At 41.8% G+C, this 22465-nt stretch overlaps 1 protein-coding gene and 1 long non-coding RNA gene across 5 annotated transcripts in view; one reads left to right on the plus strand and one right to left on the minus strand.

Moving 5' to 3' along the window:
• Positions 1 to 22465, minus strand: part of CSMD1 (CUB and Sushi multiple domains 1) — a 2016427-nt gene that overhangs the window by 647046 nt on the left and 1346916 nt on the right. The gene's annotated exons all lie outside the window — the stretch shown is intronic.
• LOC109498686 lies at positions 1373 to 21601 on the plus strand. 2 transcript variants are annotated; one of them, XR_006597305.1, is made up of 4 exons: positions 1373 to 1688; positions 8273 to 8327; positions 18696 to 18766; positions 19921 to 21601. It is a non-coding gene; the product is annotated as an uncharacterized LOC109498686 (long non-coding RNA). The 2 variants fall into 2 exon arrangements; XR_002741570.2 differs by having other exon boundaries at positions 1373 to 1604.

Below are 22465 nucleotides of genomic sequence, written 5' to 3' on the forward strand. Positions count from 1 at the left end.
TTATATCAGCTTAAAATTAAATCCATTACATTAAAACAGATGTAGATCTCATAAATTCCTAATTACTGTACTGTATTTGGCCTTTATATGAACCCTTGAGGCTAGTATTTGTCTGGTGGAAATACCACAATAGGGACTTGTACTTCATTTGGCTACCCAGTGACATCAGGTTGACAGCTAGAAACTGGCCAACGTGGAAATGTCTGACCAGGCAGACTGGAGAAGGTTATAAATCAGGCTCTGCCCCTCACATAACTGATTGGTAAACATTTACCAGCACATCACTGAATATAAGAGACTTACAGAAAGCCCCCACTCCATTTTCTGGGACCAATCCATGGGCTTCATTGTTACAGAGCTTTCTCTAAACTCCCACCCCAAAGCGAGTCCATGATTTCTTTTCCCTGTTTATTCTTATACCTCCTTGTAATTCTAACAAACACACATCATGTTTTTATTTACTTATTTATTTAATGATTAGTTTTCTTTCCCTCTAGAGTGTGAGCTTTAACAGTATACTATTTTGTAGACTTTCAGTAAGTATTTACTGAATTCACAGTAAATGCATCAATTAATTAGCATAGAGAAGGAAGAGATTAAAGAAAATTCTTGCACTATTAGACAAACAGGCTTTTGACTCTTGCCTGGAAAGCCTCAGATAGAGAGAAGATAACCATTCAGTCACACAGGTCATGTGTATCTGAGCCAGAATAAATATTCCTACGTGCATTTCCACTGAATGCCTTTCTCCATGCCAAGTCTGTATCCTCTATAATCCAGCCTAACAGGTGCATTGAAAATGAGGCAGGGGCTGAACAAGGGAGACACAATTTCATGATTGAGTATAAGACAATTACTCAGCAAGAATATGGGATGAAAGCATTTGGAGAAGTAGCATCATCTCTCCTGATTCTCCAGGCACAACTTGGCTCCTGCCTCATGACAAGCAGGCACTTGTTTAACAACCGACCCAACTGCAACGTTCACAAACATTTTACAGGAAAAGCATTCACATCTTCGATATTTCACAAAGAGCCTGCCCTCTCAGTATGCACATACTTGATTCAGAAGTTAATTTTAACTTGAATAACTGAGCTCTCTCGACCTAGGGGGCACAGCCAACTTATACATAAAGCATTTATGGTGTGAGTTATTTTTAACTTACACCCAATCAGCCAGCCTGCTGCATAATAGGAGTATTGGATTTTAGTCTGCAGGGAAATTGGAGCTATTCTCCTGAGAATAAAGGCACAAACATGGGCAGTAGCCATGGGTGTGGCCCATGCTGTCATCAGGGAGTCTTCACGCTGCCATTGTGTCATACTGCCTGGCATTCATAATGAAGATTCTGACACAATATACGACCCTGAAGTGTCTTTAAGTCTTCAATAATGTCAAGTCAGATTGTAATATGGTTGGCTTCATTCTGCTAGTTATGTGTAACCCATGTTAATTTATTGCAAGCTGATAATTCAGCAAAAATGCCACATTCTCTGAATGTGGATATAGATACCATTCTTTGAATAGGATGTAAAATATCCTATATTATGCAGTAGGTTAAGAGATTGACACCAGCTGAGGAGAATCTATCACTTTCTAAGCAGGTCTGTATGAAATCAGAGATTTTTAAATAGAAGATGCTGTCATGGCTGTTACCATTATGATATTATAAAAGGCAAAAAATAAAGGTTAGTGTTAAATATACCCGGCAGTGTACGTGATTCACAGGCTAATGTAATACTATTACTAATTAAATGCTTACTATGTGTCCGGCACTAGGCTAAGTATTGTCAAAACAGTGTCTTACTTAATGCCATAGTAACTGCAGATATTCAGTAGTGTTATTCCCACTTCACGGATAAGGAAACAGAGTGGAGAAGATTCGCCGGTGCTGGGCATACAGCCAGCAGGGAAGGAGGCAGGGACGGAGCCCCAGTCCTGCTGGCTCAGCAGCCCTGGCCGTTCTTGATGGTGTTACTCTTCTGAAACTGAAAGGTAAACAAGGTTCCCAAAGAGGCGGAACTGATTCCAAAACAAGGGTGAAGTTCCCAGGACACCTCACAGGCCAGAAGAGTGGGAAAGGACTGTTGTAGGGCCAATCGACAGGGAGCCCGTTTTTACAACCTCAAAGAGAGCGAAGGCATGCAGTGCTTGACCTCTCAAGGCTGTGCAGGCAGGAAACGGAAACAGGCCAGAATCCTAAGGGTTAAGAAAGTCTACACAGAAGGTTCTCGACGCCCGGGGGGATGCAGACGTGCCGAAGACGCCCGTCTTTCTGTAACTTGGGAGACACCTTCTGCCGCGAACCGCCTCGTGGAAGACACACCGCCGCCTCTCCTCGCGGCCTGCCCGGAGTCTGTCCCAGCGCGGTGTTCTCCACGGGCTTCTGCAGCGGGCTCCCTTCTCCCCCCTCCCCCAAGCAAGGCGCAAGGACGGACCGCTGCCTCCGGCCACCACAGGACCCATGGCACAGCCTCGACCTGGCCTGGGTCTGGCTCCCTCACTCCTCGGGGAAATGACACCATTTGACAGGTCTTTGCAGGCTATATACCCTACCCTTGCCTGTATCCCCAAGAGGTACTCGATAAAGGTCGAGTTTGGGCGCTATTTTCTTTGGTTTCTCTGTTCAAATGGAGACTTGGGCGGAAAGACCACGAAGCCAAGAGGAGGTGGTGCCATGGCCTCAATGTCTGCACGTCCACAAATTGACATGTCGAAGCCCTAAGCTCCAGCGTGATTTGGAGGTGCAGCAGGGTTGGATGAGGTCGCGAGGATGCGGCCCGTATTGGGATTAGTGTCCCCACAAGAAGACGGACAGGCCACAGCCCTCTCACCTCATTGCCTGGGGAGACGGTGACAAGGCTGCCACCGAAGTCAAGAAGAGAGACAGCCCTTGCCAGGAACTGAATCTGCCAGCACCTTGATGTAGGATTTCCCTGCCGGCAGAACAGTAAGAAATGAACGCCTGTTGCTTAAGCCACCAGTTGATGGTGCTTTATTAAAGCGGCCCAAGCTGTCTAAGACAGCAGTGTTTTCGCATGTGGCTGGTCTAACGCGACCTTTCGTTACGTGAGCCTGTTCTCTCTCAGTGACCTGTCGCTGGAAGTAAAGTCACGGACCGTTATTCCCTCAGGCCCACTGCCTGCCAACTTCCCTAAATAGACAGGGTAATCATCTACCCCCACTCTGACTTCAGCATTTTATCACTGGTGACAAATATAGACATAAGGAATATTCATTTGATTAGCACCTGTATCTCTTAATATATTTATATATTCTGATACAGCTTGAGAAACCAGGAAGTAAATTAGGTTTGAGCTCTAAAAAAAAGTTTGTCTGGATGATTTTGAATGCTTGTTTTCACACATTCACGATGACACATTTCATTTTCCCTTTTGCCTTAGCTACACCTGAAATAACTCATTTATTTCCTTCTGCTAGATTTTATAGTGTTTTCCTCCTTTATCTACACTGCATTATGTATTGAAATAAACAGCAGCTGCAGAGTCAGAGGATGATGTTTTGATCCTTGGCCCGAAGCACTTACCAGCTATGTTACCCTGGGGCAAGTCAGTTAACTTAATGTTCTTTCCTGAAGGGTTAGGTCTGTGAGGCAGGTTTGTTGTTAGAATAGATAAAAACCAATGCTCTACCCAACACGCTTGGGACATCCTAGGCACTCAATATATGCTAACGTTAGCCATACAGAAGTTATTTCATTTTATATTACATCAAATTTCATAAAGTGTTTGCAAAACTTTTATTTCAGAAGCCCATGGATTTAAATATATACTAATGGGACAAACACCCCCCCCATCCCCCCCAAATAACTCACATCGTGCACTATGTAGGGAATCTGCTTCCTGAGGAGGTTGGGTCAGGTCACGAGTCGTGGGATTAGGTACCTATACTTGGGGATGGTACGTTAATCAAAATCAATATCCTAAAGGTGAGAATACATTTCCATCAACCGTGAGATAACCAAAATGGGTACATAAATGCCATACAAATAAACATAAGAAAATCACTCTTTAAAAGTATAAGATTAACCGTGTGCATCTAATATTTCTCCCCCAGAAAAGTTATCTTTTAAGCTAATTATTCATGTAATAAAGAGACTTAGTAATCATCCAGGGCTTTTTTCGAGGGACTCTTGCAAAGACACACAATTATGTACCCCCCCCCCCGACACACACACACCCTGCCCAAGACCAGTGTAAAACAAATAAAAACTGTCAAGGATCCTATAATAAGAGTTGGAGGGCAGAGGCCAGTGCACCCATCTGAGCTCCAGCCAAGACCCAGGAGAAGGAAGTTCAGGCACTGCCCCAGCGTCACCATGGTGACCAGGCTCAGGAAGTAGCAGCGATGCTTTGGAGATGCCCCTGACTAAAGCAAGCTGGAGACTGTTGGGCCACCTCTGCTTAGAAACATCTTCCCAAGCGGAACCCCCTGCTGTTTACACAAAAGGGATTCTATCACCTGGGGGTCTGGGGGCCAGGCCGAGGAACATCCACCTGTGTGTTGTGGAAGTCTGTCCTAATAAAAACAGCACTGATCTTTGTCAAACTGAAATGTGAACCTCTATTCATATAATATATGCATATTTCTTAAACTAGCGGATCACGCAAAACTCAGTATTTCCATTAAATTCTCTAACTCAGAACAACCTTGCTTTATCCAATCCCTTATGATTTTAAAACTTTTTAACTACATTTATTTATTTTTGAGAGAGAAAGAGCACAAGTGGGGGAGAGGCAGAGAAAGAGGGAGACCCAGAATCCGAAGCAGGCTCCAGGTTCCCAGCTGTCAGCACAGAGCCCAACGCGGGGGGGGGGGGGGTGCTCAAACTCATGAACCGTGAGATCGTGACCTGAGCTGAAGCAGGATGCTTAATGCACTGAGCCACCCAGGTGCTCCTCCAATCCCTTATTTTTATGCCATCATCAAATGGCATCTCCCCAAACAACTCTCTATGGGACCAAAAAAGAGGGGAATGGATTGGAGAGACAGGAAAGTTGGATCAATACATCAAACAAAACTCTCCACTGGGTGTGTACCTCTTTGTGAAGCACTTTGTGACCATTTGACGCTGGTGACCCAGGGGACGAACCTGTGTCCCTGGTGAGGAAGGACCAGCGCAGATAGACCTCTTTCATTTTGTCTCACAACCAATCTTCCACAAAATAACCAATAAGCTATTTCTTCTGGGCACCGAGTCGTCACGGCTTCTCTGCTAAAGCAATTACACACAATGGTGTGAAACTATCTGCCTAAGGGGAATTCAGAATTATAAGCCCACCATTTCTGGAGCAGCGCCACGTGCGCTCTCAGCACTCTCCCACACTGGGGGCACTTCGGCGCCGTGGTGAGGGATTAGTTTTAGTGGGAAAAAAATGAAATAGCTTTAAAGCACTTTTCTGAGTATCATTTTTGTGCCTGGTCTTTCTTCTACTGAAAACATTTCCATATTCTTTCAATTTAATTCCTATAATTATTTTGTGGAGTTATCATCCCTTTTCCACGTGAAGGAGTTGAGACAAAGCAGTTCAACGATTTGCCAGAGTCCTTGCAACTAGTGGTTTAGATTCAAACCTGGGTCTTCAGATTTCGAATTCACGGCTCCCCAGTAAAACCGTATCGGCTTTGTTTTACCTCGTTATCAAAATATTTGGCCAGAATTTTTAAGACATAAGGGATATTCATGAATTGTAGGCTAGTAGTCTTGGTTCTATTTAATGTTATTATTTATTTACAATGTGTCTCAGAATATTAAGTTTTAGAAAATTTGCGATGATGTGAAGTTCTTGGTTGATGTGGAGGAAAAGCATGACCTAAACTCATGAGAACATGTTTGAATTAACAGATTAACACCAAATGGATAAAGTTTTCTCTATTTTAATTTAATGATGGCTTGTTCTAAATATGGAAAATCAGCAACTTCAAGTATTTTTTTCATCTGAATTATTCTTTGGTACTTAACATTCCTATTTATATGCAGATTTTGGGATTTGTCTTTGCTTGCCAATGATGCGCACACATTTTATCTTCTGTACGTGCCATCCAAGTCAGACTGCACTCTCCTATCCCTGTACCTTGTTCTCCTGGGAACCCAACTTGGGATAATAATACAGAAGGTAAAATCGTCATCACATTACTGCAGCTAGGCAGAGTCACCCTTACTCTGAACGCCACAGATAATATTCCAAATGCTGTAGTATTTCCATCAAAGCAGTTATTATATTCACCATTTCTATGTACGTTATGCAGTTCTAAATTTTCTATTTGAATCTGTAGCATAACATGGCCACATTTTACCCCTTAAGCTGTCTCTGGAATAAAGTGCAGCAATAAGTTCATTTTGGAACCAACATTTCAAGATTCAGACAAGCTCCACTTAGAACGGTCAACATATGGTTGACCTCCATACTGTTTTATGGAGGTTCCTCAAGACAATTAAGAATACAACCATATGATTAGACAATCCCATTCTGAGTATATATCCAAGGGAAACAGCATCACTATCTAAAGAGGTATCTGCACTCCGATGTTCGCTGCAGTCCTACTTACAAAACCCAAGACACAAACAACCCACGTGTCCGTCAATGGACATGTGGACAAAGAAGCTGGGGTTTATATTTACGGTGGAATATCATGCAGCCATGAGTAAGAAGGAGATCCTACCATTTGCAACAACATGGACGGACCTCAAGGGCATTATGCTTGAGTGAAACCAGTCAGACAGAGAAAGAAAACTACGGTACAGTTTCACTTATACAGGGAAACTAAAACAGCTTAACTCATAGCACAGAGCGGAATGATGATCACCAGGGAAAAGGGGTGGGGGAAACAGTCCCAGAAAGACTGGGTCAGAAGGTGCAAACCTTCAGTTATAACATGAACAGGTTCTGGGAAGCTAATGTATGGAATGGATAGTTAACAGTACTGGATTATATTCTTGAAAATTGCTAAGAAAATAAATCTTAAATGTTCTCACCATTCTCCCCCACAAAAAAAAAAAAAAAAGGTAATTATGTGAGGTGATGAAGGCATTAACTATAACCTTATTATAGTAATTATTTCACAATATATACATGTATCAACATAAAGATCAACATAATTTAAGCCTACTTCTTGAAGTAAAAAATAAGAGATACATTGACTATATATCAATTTGCTGGTTTCATTATAGAAAAATAATGGTGGACTTTGGGAATCACTATTTTGATTCTACTGTTTTGGAGTAAAACATTGATATAATCAGATCCTGACTTGGAAAAGTGAATCCATTAATCTTTTTTTTTTCTTTTTTCCCAAAAGGATGGCTACGAAATAAAGTTGCCTTAGGGCTAACTTCATGCACTATGTTTAATTTAAGGACTCGGCAGCGTAATTGTTTTTTTGACTGTAGAAATTCCTTAGAACTGTTCTACATATCATCAAATCATCACGTGATGCTAAGCTTGGGCTGTCTGTAAAATCACAGTATGGCTCATCCATCGAGTTCTTGGCATCGTAGATAACGCCAGCAGTCTGGGTACACTCTGAGAAGGTGCCGTTGAAAGATCTGTCGTTCACAGGCAGCAGCGTGACCTCAGGGAAGGACCTCCAGACATCTAAGCTTGTTTTCACTTTTGCAAAATAGAGAAGTGAAACCACATAAATCAGAGGATCAGCTTCTGGCTTCCTTCCTTCCATGTGGTGATCTAGCCAGACATTCCTGAACAAGTGCCTGTTCCACATCCACACAGAAGTTCATTTAAACATACGAGGCCATGAAGGATACAGTGAAATGGGGGCGGGGGTAACGAGTGATGCTGAAGCACGTTACAGAATCCAACATAAAATACCCAGTCCGCATCCAATGAATACAGGATCCTACACAAATGTAAAGCCATGACCATAAATGTGACATAATCCTGCTTCTCTCCTTGAATCACCTCTGGTGCAGTGTAGGGGACCTTACATCCAGGAAAGGCCCCAATTTAGAGCTGGTGTTATGGACAGCACCGGTCTGGACAAGAAAGTATGCGGTGACCCCACGTATGAGAGGAGAAAGGAAACAGTCACCTGTTCATAGACGGGATAAGACCATCTGTATCTTTATCATTTCAGGGTAGGGCGAACAGGGAAGCCATACTAAAGGAAATCCACTCTATTTCTAATTTAAGGCCATGAAGCTGACCTTTAAGAGTATGAAAGTACAGTCGTTATTGAGAAATCTATACGAAAAATAACTCTTCTCAATTTTATTTTCTCCATTTTCTTGCAGATCTTCTCAGTGGAAAAGCTATTTTTCTTCTACTTTGAATAAACCGGTCTCTGAGGTGAGTCCAGCCAGTACAGAGCACCGTTTATAGTTTGCTCTGAAAGCCACAGGCCAGTGACTGCCTGTGCCCTGTTTCCCTAATTAATGGCTGACGGTCACTGGAAACAAGCAGCTCTCTTGAAGACACTGGGACCCTGGGTTATGGCAAAGTTCTACGTGTAAAAATAATTAATCTTTGCTCCACTGAAATCTCTCCAGAGAGGAAAAGACAGTGTGGGCGTCGTGTCCATAACTGTCCTCCACGGTCAGGACTGAGTGTCCCTCACCAAGGTGCTGAGCAAACAGCTTTCAGCAATTCCCCACCTTCTCTCTCTTCTTTCTCTTCCACCTGTTTTCTCTGATTATCTGAATTTAAAGACTTCTCCCTTCTAAATATGAAAAAATTTAGGATCAAATTTTAGTGATTTCTTGGCTCAGTGCTGCTGCTGCTTTTTGCTTACAAAGATGTTCAGTGCGTTCAGGCCGTTGAACACTGAGTTTGTTTGAACTGTTTTGAAGTATTTCAATACCTTGTATTTAAATACAACTAAAGTACATAAGAGTGCTGGACACAAACTGGCCAGAATAAATTTGTGTTGCATGAATGGTGAATGGACACAATAACACATTTTTATCCAAAATTACAAATACTGCCTCTCTTATTTTGAAATGGAATATAACAAAATATAAAGCACCAATTTTAAATGTGGTAAGTCTCAAAAAAATCTCTTATAAATGCCAGTAGGAAGTTTAGTCATCTAGTGATCCTTACGAAAAGGGGATAATGTACTTTGTAGAAGTGCTTGACACACAGATATTAGACCTTGCATCTGCTAAGTGAATTTGGAGCCTGGTTCCTTCACATAAAAGGCAATAATAATTACTGTCCAGAAGGATAATAAAAACTATTTTTTCTAATATGTGTAAAACTTTCTTACACGTGCCTAATAAATATTAGTAATCATCTATAATTATCATATACAAAGTGAGAGATGTTGGGGAAAAAAGACCCCAGGGCAGGGGGTACCTGGGTGGCTCAGTTGGCTGAGTGTCCGACTTCAGCTCAGGTCATGATCTCACGGTTGTGAGTTCGAACTCTGTATCAGGCTCTCTCTACTCTTAGTACAAAGCCCACTTCAGATCCTCTGTCCCCTTCTCTCTCTGCTCCCCTCCTCCCTCTCTCTCTCTCTCTCAAAAAAATAAAAATAAATTAACATTTAGCACTTTATTTTTTTTAAGTTTATTTATTTTGAGAGAGAGTGCACACATGCACATGAGCCTAGGAGGGGCAGAGAGAGACAGGGAGAGAGAGAATCCCAAGCAGGCTCTACACCATCAACACAGAGCCCCCATGTAGGGTTCGAACTCACAAACTGTGACATCATGGTCTGAGACAAAGTCAGACACTTAACTGACTGAGCCACCCAGGTGCCCCTGAAAAAAATAAACGTTTTTTTAAAAGCCCACTTGGAAAAAAACATATAAATTCTAGACTGTCCAGTGAATTGAAATTTAGTGTCACTCCTACAAGATGTCCCTAGGTCCAGACTTCTCAATTTAAGGAATAACTTATATTTTAAGCATTCTGGGTGAAACTGTAGCATGGTACAGATTCTGACATGCTATAAAAATGGAGATTACTATAAAGCTATAGTAATCAAGACAGCTCCATACTGGCCAAACTGACAGATAAAATGGAACAGAACAGAGAGACCCAAGACAGACCCACAAATATAGTCAACTGATTTCTGTTTGACAAAGGAGCAGAGGCAATTCAATGCAGAAAAGACAGACCTTTCAGCAGACGGTGCTCAACAACTAGACGTACACACGGAAAACACTGAATCTAAACACAGATCCCACATCCTTTGCAAAAATTAACTCAACATGGATTACAGACCTAAATGTAATATGCAAAAGTATACAATACCCAGAAGGCAACAGGAGAAAATCTAAGAGACCCTGCATCTTGCAATGACTTTTTAAATGCCACAATATTGGTATGATCTATTAAAAAAGTTGAGAAGGTGGACTTTATAAAAGTTAAAAACTTCTGCCCTGTGACACGTTAAAAGAATTAGAAGGCGAGCCACAGATGGGAGGATAATATTTGCAAAATATATATCTGATGAAGAACTTTTATTCAAAATATACAAAGACTCTGAAAACTCAACAATAAGAAAACAGACAAACCAATTAAAATGAGCAAAAACCCTGGACTGGCATCTCACCAAAGATACACAGGTGGCAAACAAGCATAGGAAAAGACACTCCAAGAAAATGTCAATTAAACAACGAGATACTATTATGTGCCCATTACAACGAGCAACATGCAGAATGCCCATAACACCTAATACCAACGAGGATGTACAGTAACAAGAACTCTCGTTCACTGTTGGGAATGCAAAATGGCGCAGCCATTGTGGAAGACATTTGGGCGGTATCTTACAAAACCAAGCATATTCTAAGATCCAGCAACCACACTCCTCAGTATTTACCCAAAGGAGTTGAAAACATGTCCACACAAAAACCTGCATGTGGATTTTAGCAGCAACTTTATTCATAACTGCTAAAACTTGGAAGGAAAGAAGACGTCCTTCAAAAGATGATGGATAAACTGTAGTCATTTCAGACAAGAGAATATTATTCAGCACTAAAAACAAATGAGCCATCAAGCCATGAAAAGACAGGGGAAAAACTTGCATGTTACCAAGTGAAATGAGACAATTTGAAAAGGCTACATACTGTATGATTTCAACTATATGACATTCTGGAAAAGGTAAAAATATAACGAGTAAAAGGACCCGTGTTTTTCAGGGGTTAGTGGGGAGAGGAGGGATAAACAAGTGGAGAACAGTTTTTATGGCAATGAAACTATTCTGTATGAACTATAGTGGCAGCTACTTGACAATGTCATTATTCAGATATACAGCATACACAACACCAAGAGTAAACTGTACTGTCAACTATGGACTTGCAGGGGGCGCCTGGTGGCTCAGTCGGTTGGGTATCCAACTTCAGTTCAGGTCATGATCTCACAGTCTGTGAGTTCAAGCCCCTCGTAGGGCTCTGTGCTGATAGCTCACAGCCTGGAGCCTGCTTCAGATTCTGTGTCTCCCTCCCTCTCTCTCTGCCCCTCCCCTGCTCATGCTCTGTCTCTATCTCAAAAATAAATTAAAAAAACAAACAAACAAACAAACAAAACTATGGACTTGGGTTGATAATGGGGTGCCATGTTGATTTGTAAGTTATAACAAAAGTACCGCTCCAGAGAGGGCTGGTAATGACGGAAGAGGTTGCATGTGTGTTTGGAGGGAGGTGGGGGTGCGATGACGTGGGAACTCTCTGTATTTTTCCACACAATTGTTCCATGACCTAAAACTTTCCTTAAATAACTGTTTATTAATTACAAAATGACAACCAAGGAAAACAACACCAAAGAAAAAGTAAACAAATATAGAGATTAGCAATGCAGATGTAAACAGAAACGCATGTCAGCTCATAAGAGAATCTTCACTAATACTGTTTATTTATTTCAATTAGCTCCTTTCTAAATAGCATAACTAAACTTGAAGTTAGCTCCCAAACTGAGTTTTAAAAATATAATGTGAAGGGGATTTTTATTCAAGTTGTTCTAAAACTGCTTATTGGTCCAAAAGCAAAATAAAAAGAGACAGGAATGAAATAAACAAACAAAAGGCTAGGGGTATAATCCTTGTGATACTGAAAATATCAACCATGTGAAACAGTCTCTGAACTAAAGCCCTCCTTTAAAAATTTGTGAAGGGTACTGGAAAAACTAAGAAGAGCACAGACGTAGGAGAGAAAAAGAGATTAAAATTCCTAAGCAGGCGATGCACAGTAATCAGATACAGAGTGTAGACACTTGAGATCCTGATTTATACAAACCACAGATTAAAGATAATGGGGGGGGGGGGCGCCTGGGTGGCTCAGTTGGCTAAGTGTCTGACTTCAGCTCACGTCATGACCTTGCAGTTTGTGAATTTGAGCCCTGCGTCGGGCTCTGTGCTGACAGCTCGGAGCCTGGAGCCTGCTTCAGATTCTGTGTCTCCCTCTCTCTTTGCCCCTCCCCCGCTCATGCTCTGTCTGTGTCTCTCTGTCTCTGTCTCTCTGTCTCTCTCTCTCAAAAATACATAAATATTTTAAAAAATTTAAAAAGATAAATTGGGACAACTCTGAAGAAATAAACATATTAAGAAATTAATAAATTCAATTTTGTTTGGTGTTTTAAAAGTGTACTATCCTCATGCTTTATGTAAAAGGTATGCCAGACTGTCTATGTATCTACCCTTCTACACACTTCTATATGTTAACTATTTACAAATAAAATAATGTGATGTCTGGTATTTGCTTTAAGATACCTGGAGGGGGGAGGGGGGACTATGAGAATGTGAACAGATAAAATACAAATGACGGAATGGAGAACACAGCGGTTCTCTTTACAGCTCTCTCCACTCTTCTGTATATTCACAATTATCCACAGTAAATAGGTTAGTGTTAAATAATCCAATGAGTGAAATACTGTCAACTTAAAAAGTGTTATCTCACCTTAATTGTGGACCATACACTATGTGTTAATATTATATGGTGCATTTTAAGGACCATCTTAGTAAAAATGTGACTAATATAACCATTCCTAACCCACCCGTACAATGAGAAAATAACAATCAAACAACTCCACACTCCGGTTTAAACTGTAGGATCTGTGCTCCGACATGATTTTGGGGCACATGTAATGAGTTTCTGGGAGCTGTAGACCTTCCCTCCCCCTTCCATGCCTCTTTACTCCTTCACGATTATCCTTAAGTCAATCACAGATTTTTTATTTTTTTTAACGTTTACTCATTTTTTGAGAGACAGAGAGCACGAGTGGGGGAGGGGCAGACAGAGAGGGAGACAGAATCCAAACTGTCAGCACACAGCCTGACGCGGGGCTCGAACCCATACACCGTGAGATCATGACCCGAGCTGAAGTCAGACACTTAACCGACTGAGCCGCCCAGGCGCCCCAGCCAATCACAGAATGTTTTAAGTTCAGTGCCAGAGAGGTAAAACTAGCCAAAGAGTAAGACCCCACCCCCAAAATGATCTAGTTAACTCTTGCATTGCCCTTCCCACATATTACACTAGCTTATGCCATTTGAAATGCCAGCATCTCCTTTGGATAAAACATTTAGGAAAAAAGTGTATGGCAAGACATTAGAAGTAGTTATAGATTGTTTCTTCCAGATGGCCAAGCATTGTGCTCTCACTTTATACCATTTCACTTTTCTTCTCAGAAAGAAGCCATTTCCCACTGAATATCTATCTCCCTCACATCCAGTGGAGGATAGTTCATCCCAGAGGGCCAGTGACATGAAGTGTCTCTGGCACAGTCACTACCCAGTCACTGCAGGAACAATAATTCCTCATCAATCAGCTAAAAAAAAGAAAAGAAATCCCAGGATCTCTGAAAGAGATTATTTGCTCCAGCATTCTACACGGATAAAATTAAATAAGGTTGCAAATACTCAAAATGAGCAATTAAATAATAAGGGTGCTATAATATATCAACGCCAAGTACTAATATACTATACATAACATTTTAGTGTAGTGGGAAGGAGGGTAAGTGGAGTTCTTGCATTAGGAAACATACACTAATGTAAACTTAAAACACAAACCTCAAATTTGCTAGGCTTGGATGAAACATTCAAGAACACCTTTCTACAGCCTGTGGACAGACTGTTACAGTGGTGATTAGGGGTTTTCCACTAGGGACCCCGCACAGTGACTGTCTGAATCAGGTCAGGGATGCCTTCCGAACAGGCTGTCAGTAACCACACACCCAAACTAACCAACATTTGCAAGCTTTGAGATTAGCCAGATTTGATTCAAGGTCATCCCTGTGATAACATCACTGCTCATCTCAACATGGATTTTATTTGCCTACTTTCTGTTGAGAGGTGAGTGGAGCTGTGTGAAAGCGAACTGGGAATTACAGCCAGAAACTCATCTCACCTGGGCCACGGCTTACGCCGAGGGACCTTTACCATGCTTTCTTATTACACGATGCAGTTCAATTTCAAAAAAATAAATAAAATAGCCCTATTTTTATTTTGCAAACTACGTATTTTGAGGCCATTAAGTAGGTGATTTACTCACATAGAAAAATTTTTAAAAATAAATATCACATCCCTTTTAAAAAAGGGGGGAGGGGGCACCTGGGTGGCTCAGTCAGTTAAGCATCTGACTCTTGATTTCTTTCGCCCCAGGTCACGATTTCATGGTTGGTGAGTTCAAGCCCCCTGTCAGGCTCTGTGCTGACAGCATGGATCCTGCTTGGGATTCTCTCTCTCTCCTTTTCTGTGCTCCTCCCCCTCTTGTGTGCACAGGTTTTCTCTCTCTCTCTCTCTCCTCTGTCTCTCTCTCTCAATATATAAACTTAAAAAACTTAAAAAAACTAAATAAATATCACATCCAAATAAAACAGAAGTCAGACACATTATGTGTGTGCGCGTGTATGTGTGTGTGTGCATGTGGGGGGGTGTGCACGGGGAGGGTGCCGAGGGCTGAGGCTCAGTATCTTGATACCTCTGTGACTTCTCTTCTGGATCACACATGGGAACATCACTTATCACATCTGTTTCAATAGAGAGAAGGTTAGGAACTTACGGTGTGTAGTTTATAACTTCGCAGGGCATTTCAAAATTGGTATTTCAAAGTAAAATGTTCGTGATCTACTCGGATGAAGTTGAGAGTAGAAACACTTCTATATGGTCAGTAAGTACGATCAGTGCCCACAGTGTGGTTTCTGTCCTAAGAAACACAAATAGAATCTACAGGTATGGTCACCAAGTGCCCACTGTGTCAGGCACTGGGGTAAGTGTTTTATATGAAGAGTGATAAATGGTCAAAATGGTCTAACAAGGCAAGTACTATCATCACTATTTCAGAAATGAAGAAATTAGCTCAACTTTATCTTATTTGTAATAATTCCTCTTGGTTTAAGAAATATATGAGGCAGTTTTGTGATAAAACAACAAATGACAGGACAGAGTATGTAACTTGAACACTGCTGCGAAGAATCTGAATCTGTAACTTGCGTGGCTTCAGGACCCAGCACGTTCCCTTTGAAGGTGCGTTCTGAGGTCACCTTTCATTCATCCCTCCTCCGCTTCTCTGGCGTGGCCATGGCCACCCAGGCCCTGAGCTGGCTGCTGGGACCCAGGCGCACTCACTAACAAGTGGATCGCTACCTGTGGGTGGCCAGGCTCCATCCGGATCAGACCTCACATCGACTTCGCAATTCATTCCATTAAGAGTCTCTTAGACATCCGGCGGCTCCTGCTGTAGCTACTTACTGCTGTGAACATCGCACTAAGTTGTTTCTTCTCGCTTCCGATTTTTACACCCTTCACGTCTCAGTGCCCTGGGGCACACCCCTTCACACCCTGCCCATGCTGTCTGCCTTGCACCGGTGGGATTTCTGTGATCTCTGCCACTTCGAGGCCACCATGTCCCCAAAGAAAGGGGCTCAGGTAAAATGCTCTTTATGGACTTGTCAGCTCCAACGTACCGCATCTGACCCAGAGCCACCTGACATTTACACTTGAATAAACATTTCAGAGAACGAACTCTCCCGAGGAAAACCTGGAAAGTCTGACTCATGGCCCATATGCCTCCCCCAGTAGGATATTTTGAGGCCTGCAGACCTGAATGTGCATCACAAAAATACTGCTGCGGGATAGAGAGGTGCTCCTTTGGAAACTTGAAGACTCTCATGTGCTTTGGTCTTTATTTCTTAAAGATATGTGATCCCATGTGCCATGTGAGCATTTGAATTTGCCTTCTTTAAAACACCAAAGCTGATATTAATGCTGATCTAATGTAAAGAAGGTTTACAATATTAAAATTCTTCTCTGGGGTCAAGTATCCATTTATTGTACACAGAGACTATGGCAGATAGACGACAGAGAGCTAGGTATCAGTAGATACACATCGTAACCTAGTCCAGTCCACATACTGTGCTGAGTAAACTCGCCCGGTCGATAAATCAGTACTATTGACCAAACGTTTATTCCACGACAGGCATCACACATTCTGGGCAGACAAGCGAGCACAAGCTAAGGCCTCTTATCAAGGAGCTTCTATTCTAGGGGAAACAAAAACACAAATGGACAAATATCTCTCATTACTGACAGATTCTAGACAAGTGATAAGACAGGGTAAAGAGGAGGACCGTTTTTCTTACATCTGTGAGGTGGGCTAACTTAGCTACAGTGTTGAGTGAGAGAGTGGTGGAGGACAGGATGCTATTGTCAGCTGGATGAGCAGACAGCTACACGAAGATCATTCATTCACTCGCTCATCCAATGTACATCCCCTGAGTCTCCACCACGTCTCCGGTACTATCCTAGTGGGAGCGTTAACATTAAAATGCATCAAAATGTATGTATGTGTACAAACATAGCATACGCATATATATATATATATATATATATATATATGTATATATACACATACACATAACATACATACATATGTATAATTACTAAATAATGACCAGAGGTAAAAAACTAAAACTGGAAGGGGACTGGAGGCAGAGGGAGAAAGTGTGTGTGTGTGTGTGTGTGTGTGTGTGTGTGTGTGTGTGCGCGCGCGCGCATACGCCAGTGCACGTGGGGGCTCAGAGACCTGGATGAACGTGAGCACAGATAAGGTACAAACGTTCACGACCAAGAAGGGGCCCAGACCCAGGGCGGAGGTGGGGGCTCTGCCGCCTCAGGCGGTGATGCTGCCACTGCTCCCAGACAGGCTGTGTGAGGCTGGGCGGGGGCGGAGGCGCGGAGGGCTCCCGGTGGAACACCCAGGGAGCGGGTGCGTGTGCAGGGCACATGTCGGGAACACAGCGGCACGCATGTGTCTGGGGTTGAAGCAGAGGTCCAGACAGAGCCTGCGATCACGGAGTCGGCGGCAGAGATGGAAGAAAGGCCCCACGGGGTGGATGTCGCCCCTGGCCGCCCCTGAGGAATGACACACGGGAAGAGCAGGCTGTGGGTCGAACAGACTCGTGCCAAGTGCCGGGTGCGCTACAAGTTCAACACAAGTCGAGGCGCGGCAGAGGGGGAAGACGAACAAATGCGTTTGGAATGCAGGGAGCACAGCACAGACCCTAGGACCAGGTCTCAGAGCCTTTGCAGGCTACACGCAAAGTGCCGATCTTTCTGCGCCCGAGGGAACTGGTAGCCCTGAGCAGCACGCTACCTGGCCATCTTGGGGGGGGTGTAGAGAGGGGCAGAGAAGACGCTGTGTCACATCAGTTTTACAGGATGATCTGGAACTTATTCAAAGAAGAGAAAGGGAAGTTTGGAGAGCAGAGGGGGCCAAGGCAGAAAGGATACTCATAACAGACTAATCAGCACGGAAAAAGGCACGTGGCCTTGTCTGGGAATGTGCATGCGTGTGTGTGTGTGTGTGTGCATGTGGGTGTACATGTGTGATTGTTGCCAAGGTGGAGACAATGATATTGGAGAAGCAGAGAGGGCCTTTAGGACACTGTCAAAAAAAAAAAAAACAGCTGTCTTATAGATGCAACAAACCTTTGAAGACTTTCAAATACAAGCAAGATCTTAATTATAGTGCTATAATGCAGGACTAGCAACTTAATGTCCTTTATCGAAAACACTTAATGCCCAAAAACAAATGCTGAGTAACAAAAAATAAAAAAGGATTGCTCAAATTGTCTGGTCTACTCAGCCTCATTTTAACAAAGCACATTCCACCTAAGCCTTTTAATACAGTGAGGTTAATATAAAAACAATGAAAAACACAAGTCTGGCTTTATATTATTCTAATTAGAGCTTACAGATACAGAGGATAACATTAGTAGCATGTCTGTTTATTTGGTTTTGTTACCAGATTAAAAAATATATATTATTTTGAAAGATGATAATCCTGGAGAAAAATGTTTGTATACTTTACAAGAACATCCAAAATAGAGACTTTAGTTTGTTTGTTTGTTTCATTTACAAAACAAATGAAAACCAGAAATGAAGTTATTCATTCAACTAAAGCAAGTGTTAGCAAGCCACTGTGATGTAAAAAGCAGGCAATGAAAAACTAAAATTGGGTCAAAATCTGCCATAAATAATTTTTGTGTGACTGAACATAAGGAAAATGGCCCTTTGGTGGTGGGTGGGATAGATGGTATCTACACCCTATTCTGAGCACATGCAACATGGCCGGCTGCAGGTGGATTACAGCCCAATCAGCAAACGTTTCATTTTCCAATAGGATTCTTTTTTCATTTCACAGAAATTACAACTGTAATCATTACAGTTACCTGATGCATTTGATATTCTTCTAACTCTATTCTACCTCTTTGCAGATGAGTCAGTCCTTCTGAGAAGTATGCAGAGCTGTAACTAACACTCTTCCCAATGTCAGAAACCTACAAAGGTTTGTGGAACATTTATGCATGCATTTGCACAAGAAAAAAAGCTGCAAAGATTTTCTTGGGGCTGGGGGTGTATGGAAAATTTCTTACGTGCTAATTACCAAACTTGAATGTTTACTTGAAGCTGAGGTTTTCCCAGGTACATAATGAAAGTATCTTGTTTGGATGTCACAGGGTTTATTCAGTTTTATATGCCTTTCAGTTTGACAGATGAAACTATAAAATAGGTGATTTAAATAAGCAAACTGAATTCCTTGCAACCATTCTAATAATAATTGCAGCACACAATGCTTACAAAATATGGTTCTTTCTGTCTGCAAAACACTTCACTAATTACCCAGTTTGTTAATCTTAGCTTATCTCCTTGATTTGCCATGTATTTTCACATATGTATCTTAAAACACAACTTATTTTCCTTCTCTGGCATAAACTTCCACTTAGCACATCTCTCCATATGCTGCTTCTTTATAAAAATAATGTAAATGCACTGAATTCTAGGGATATGATCAAGTAAGCATTACATCAAAAAATATAATAATTTGCTGCGATTAAATTACCTGATTTACTTCAATTACTGTGATGATTACTTGGGATGGATTTGTAACAAAAGAAAATTGGTGAACACTTCTGAAGTCAATATATCATCGCTACATTTCTTTGATGACTTATGGTAAGGCTATTCCATTTTGCAGGCAAGACAGCAGAGTAAGGGAAAAAAATCGTCCATTTCAAACCTAAGTATATACGGTCAAACTAGAAGTAAAAGATAGGACATTTTGAAAAAAAAAATCAGTAAGAATTTGTAAAATATATTTTACTCTTTATTATTTGAAGTAAGCTTTATTTCCATAACTTAAATTCCCTTAATTTTAAGATTATTATAATTCCTTTGAATCCCCATGAAAATATCCAATCAATTGTGGGATTATGAATGAGGACATTTCATCAGTTTCTTGGCCTTCTATGTATAGGTCATTTAAGCTGCAGGATTTACTACTGCAAGCAGCCTGAAAGACCCAACAGGTCATGGGGTTCTGGGGATGGGGCCTCACACCTTTTCTATTCAGGGCAGCCACCTGCCCGCTATTCTTGTCCACGCTGTGTGTGTCTGCAGAAACCAGAAGTTACTTCATTTATTTATTTATTTTTTTGACAGAAATCTATCAGCTAAAACTTAGAGAAGGAGAGGGACAGAGACAGAGACTGGTTCTACAAAAGGCCCTTTGAAGACAGAAAAATATGAAAACATTTGGGAGAAAATATTTGCAAACTGCATTTGTAACGAAGGATGCGCATCTCGAATATATAACAAACCCTCAAAACTCAACAAGAAAAACAAACAAACAACCAAAACACTCCAAACAGAAAGTGGGTGAACTATGTGGGCTAACATGTCACTGGAGAAGGTGCCCAGATGGCAGATGAGCACGTGAAGTGATCTCCAACATCATCGGCCACTAAGGAAATGCAAATTAAGACCATAATGAGATATCACTGCCTACTTCTCAGAATGGCCAATTTTGTTGTTGTTGTTGTTGTTGTTGTTGTTGTTAGTCCTAACACCGAGTGCTGCTGAGGCCCCTGGGAAATGGATTCACACATGCACTGCTTGTGAGGGTATAAAACGATACAGGTGCTCTGGAAATAGGTCTGGCAATTTCTCATAAATCAATACATGCAAATATCATATGCATACAGGTCACGTATGACCCAGCAATTACATTTCTTGGCATTTATCCAAGAGACATAAAAACCCGTGTTCATGCAAAAGCCATTCTTAGCATCTTGTTCCTAAAAGCCCCAAATCAGAAAGACACCCAACATCCTTCAACGAGACAAAGGAGGAACAACCCAGGGTACAGGGAAGCCATGGGACACCCACCACACGGCAAGAAAAAGGAGCAAACTTTACATACAAACACTTGGGTGGATGGCAAGGAAGTTGTGCTAGCGGCACATGCTGGTCACAAATGGTTACACACTTCATGTCTCCATGAACAAGATACCCTTGAAACAGCAAAGTGACAGGTGGAGAAGAGACATGTGCTGTTCACAGGGGGTTCTGTACCGTGATCACGGTTGCTCCAAGAACCCACAGACGTGATACGACTGCACGGAGCTGCGCACGCACGCGCACACACACACAGGTGAACTGGTGAAGTTGAATCAGTTCTGTGGACTGTCCCCAAGTCACTGGACCCACTGCGCTACTGCGTTCCAGACAGGGGAGATGTTACCATTCAGGACAACAGTGAAGGTACAAGCGCTCCTTGTAGACTTTATTGCAAGTTCCTGGGAATCTATCATTATTTCAAAACAAACAGTCAAAAAGAGAGACTGGCAACAAGTAAAATGTTACAAAGGCACTGTAGGGCACATGACAGATGTTCGAGGCTTTGGAGGATCACCTGTAATACCGGCAGGGCATGAGTTCGCCGGAGCGAATCTGAATGTGCCCATGTCTTCCCAACAGGCTTTCCCTGAATCACTGAAGAAAGGTGGGTGTTTCTACTTCTCCATCAATCTAGACACATGCGGTACCTATGCTGCTTCTTGTATTTTCCATGTTACTGAACATGCTAATCGCCTTCCTTAAAATTAACATAAATGATCAGCATAATCACCGCTTGGTCAACATCAGTTCATTTATCTAAATTTCTCATTCAGCGAGGCAAAGTTACCAAGTCTGGGAAAAGTGATTTCTCCCCAAAAACTGGAAGTCCGTTGTAATGTCATGATTCTGTAATGTTATACGCACTCAAAGGACTTAATCTGAAAATATTTTGTTTCCTCCTGGCACCTTCAAAATGTGATTTAAATAAAATGATGGGGCTTCAGGGATGTGTATTTCTTTCTTTTTTTTTTTTTTTTCTGAATTCCCCTTGATGTTCTGAGTACTTGATTTTTAGCTCCAGCTCTTCTGTCTTTATCGTGAGGCTAATTAATTTAACTCACGGACTCAGTTTCCTCATGTGTAAAATGGAGGGCTTTCACTGAATTCATAAAGGAGTTACCATGATTAATTATCTTCCTCTTTAGTTTCTGATGGAAGTTACTCACTAGCAAACATTCCATCATGTAAGGTAATTTAATGCCAACAGAAAGGTGCTTCCTTCTAACTGCTGCTAGAATTATTTTAACTGTACTGACCCCCAAACACCAATAATCCCACAAGGCTCCAGAGCCTTACGGTTCTTCGGCACTCCGTTCTCATCCAATTATTTTGGAAGGTTAAGTTGTTTTATAAAGTTTGATGAAAACACAAACCCAACATGTGACATGCTGGGCTTCTCAAAAAACAAGTGACGGAAATGCTACGATGCATCCTGTCCTGTCAGAGCTGCAGCCATCTGCGAGCTCTCTCAAACAAAATAACGCATTCTCCAGTCGCTTTGCAAAGTGAGTTTTTTTCCCTTTAGTTAATCAATTACGCTCCATAATTGTACGCTGAAATCACTGAAAAAGCATTTTACTTCCTATTAGGGTTACAGTACCATTTAACTGTCTCTGATCCAATCAAGCTGTATCTTATTTTACATATTTTCATAGGTCCTTTCTTTTTCCCGGTTACTTAAGCAATTATCTGTGTAAGTGGTGTGTTAAATAATTGATGAGCCACCTTCTTCTCCTCCTAGTTACCAGTGACGCTGTTCCTACCCTGTTTCCAGACAGCACTCCCCTCTGCAGTTGGGGTTCCCACC

Source organism: Felis catus, chromosome B1, assembly GCF_018350175.1.
Source record: "Felis catus isolate Fca126 chromosome B1, F.catus_Fca126_mat1.0, whole genome shotgun sequence".
In the NCBI taxonomy this organism is placed as follows: domain Eukaryota; kingdom Metazoa; phylum Chordata; class Mammalia; order Carnivora; family Felidae; genus Felis; species Felis catus.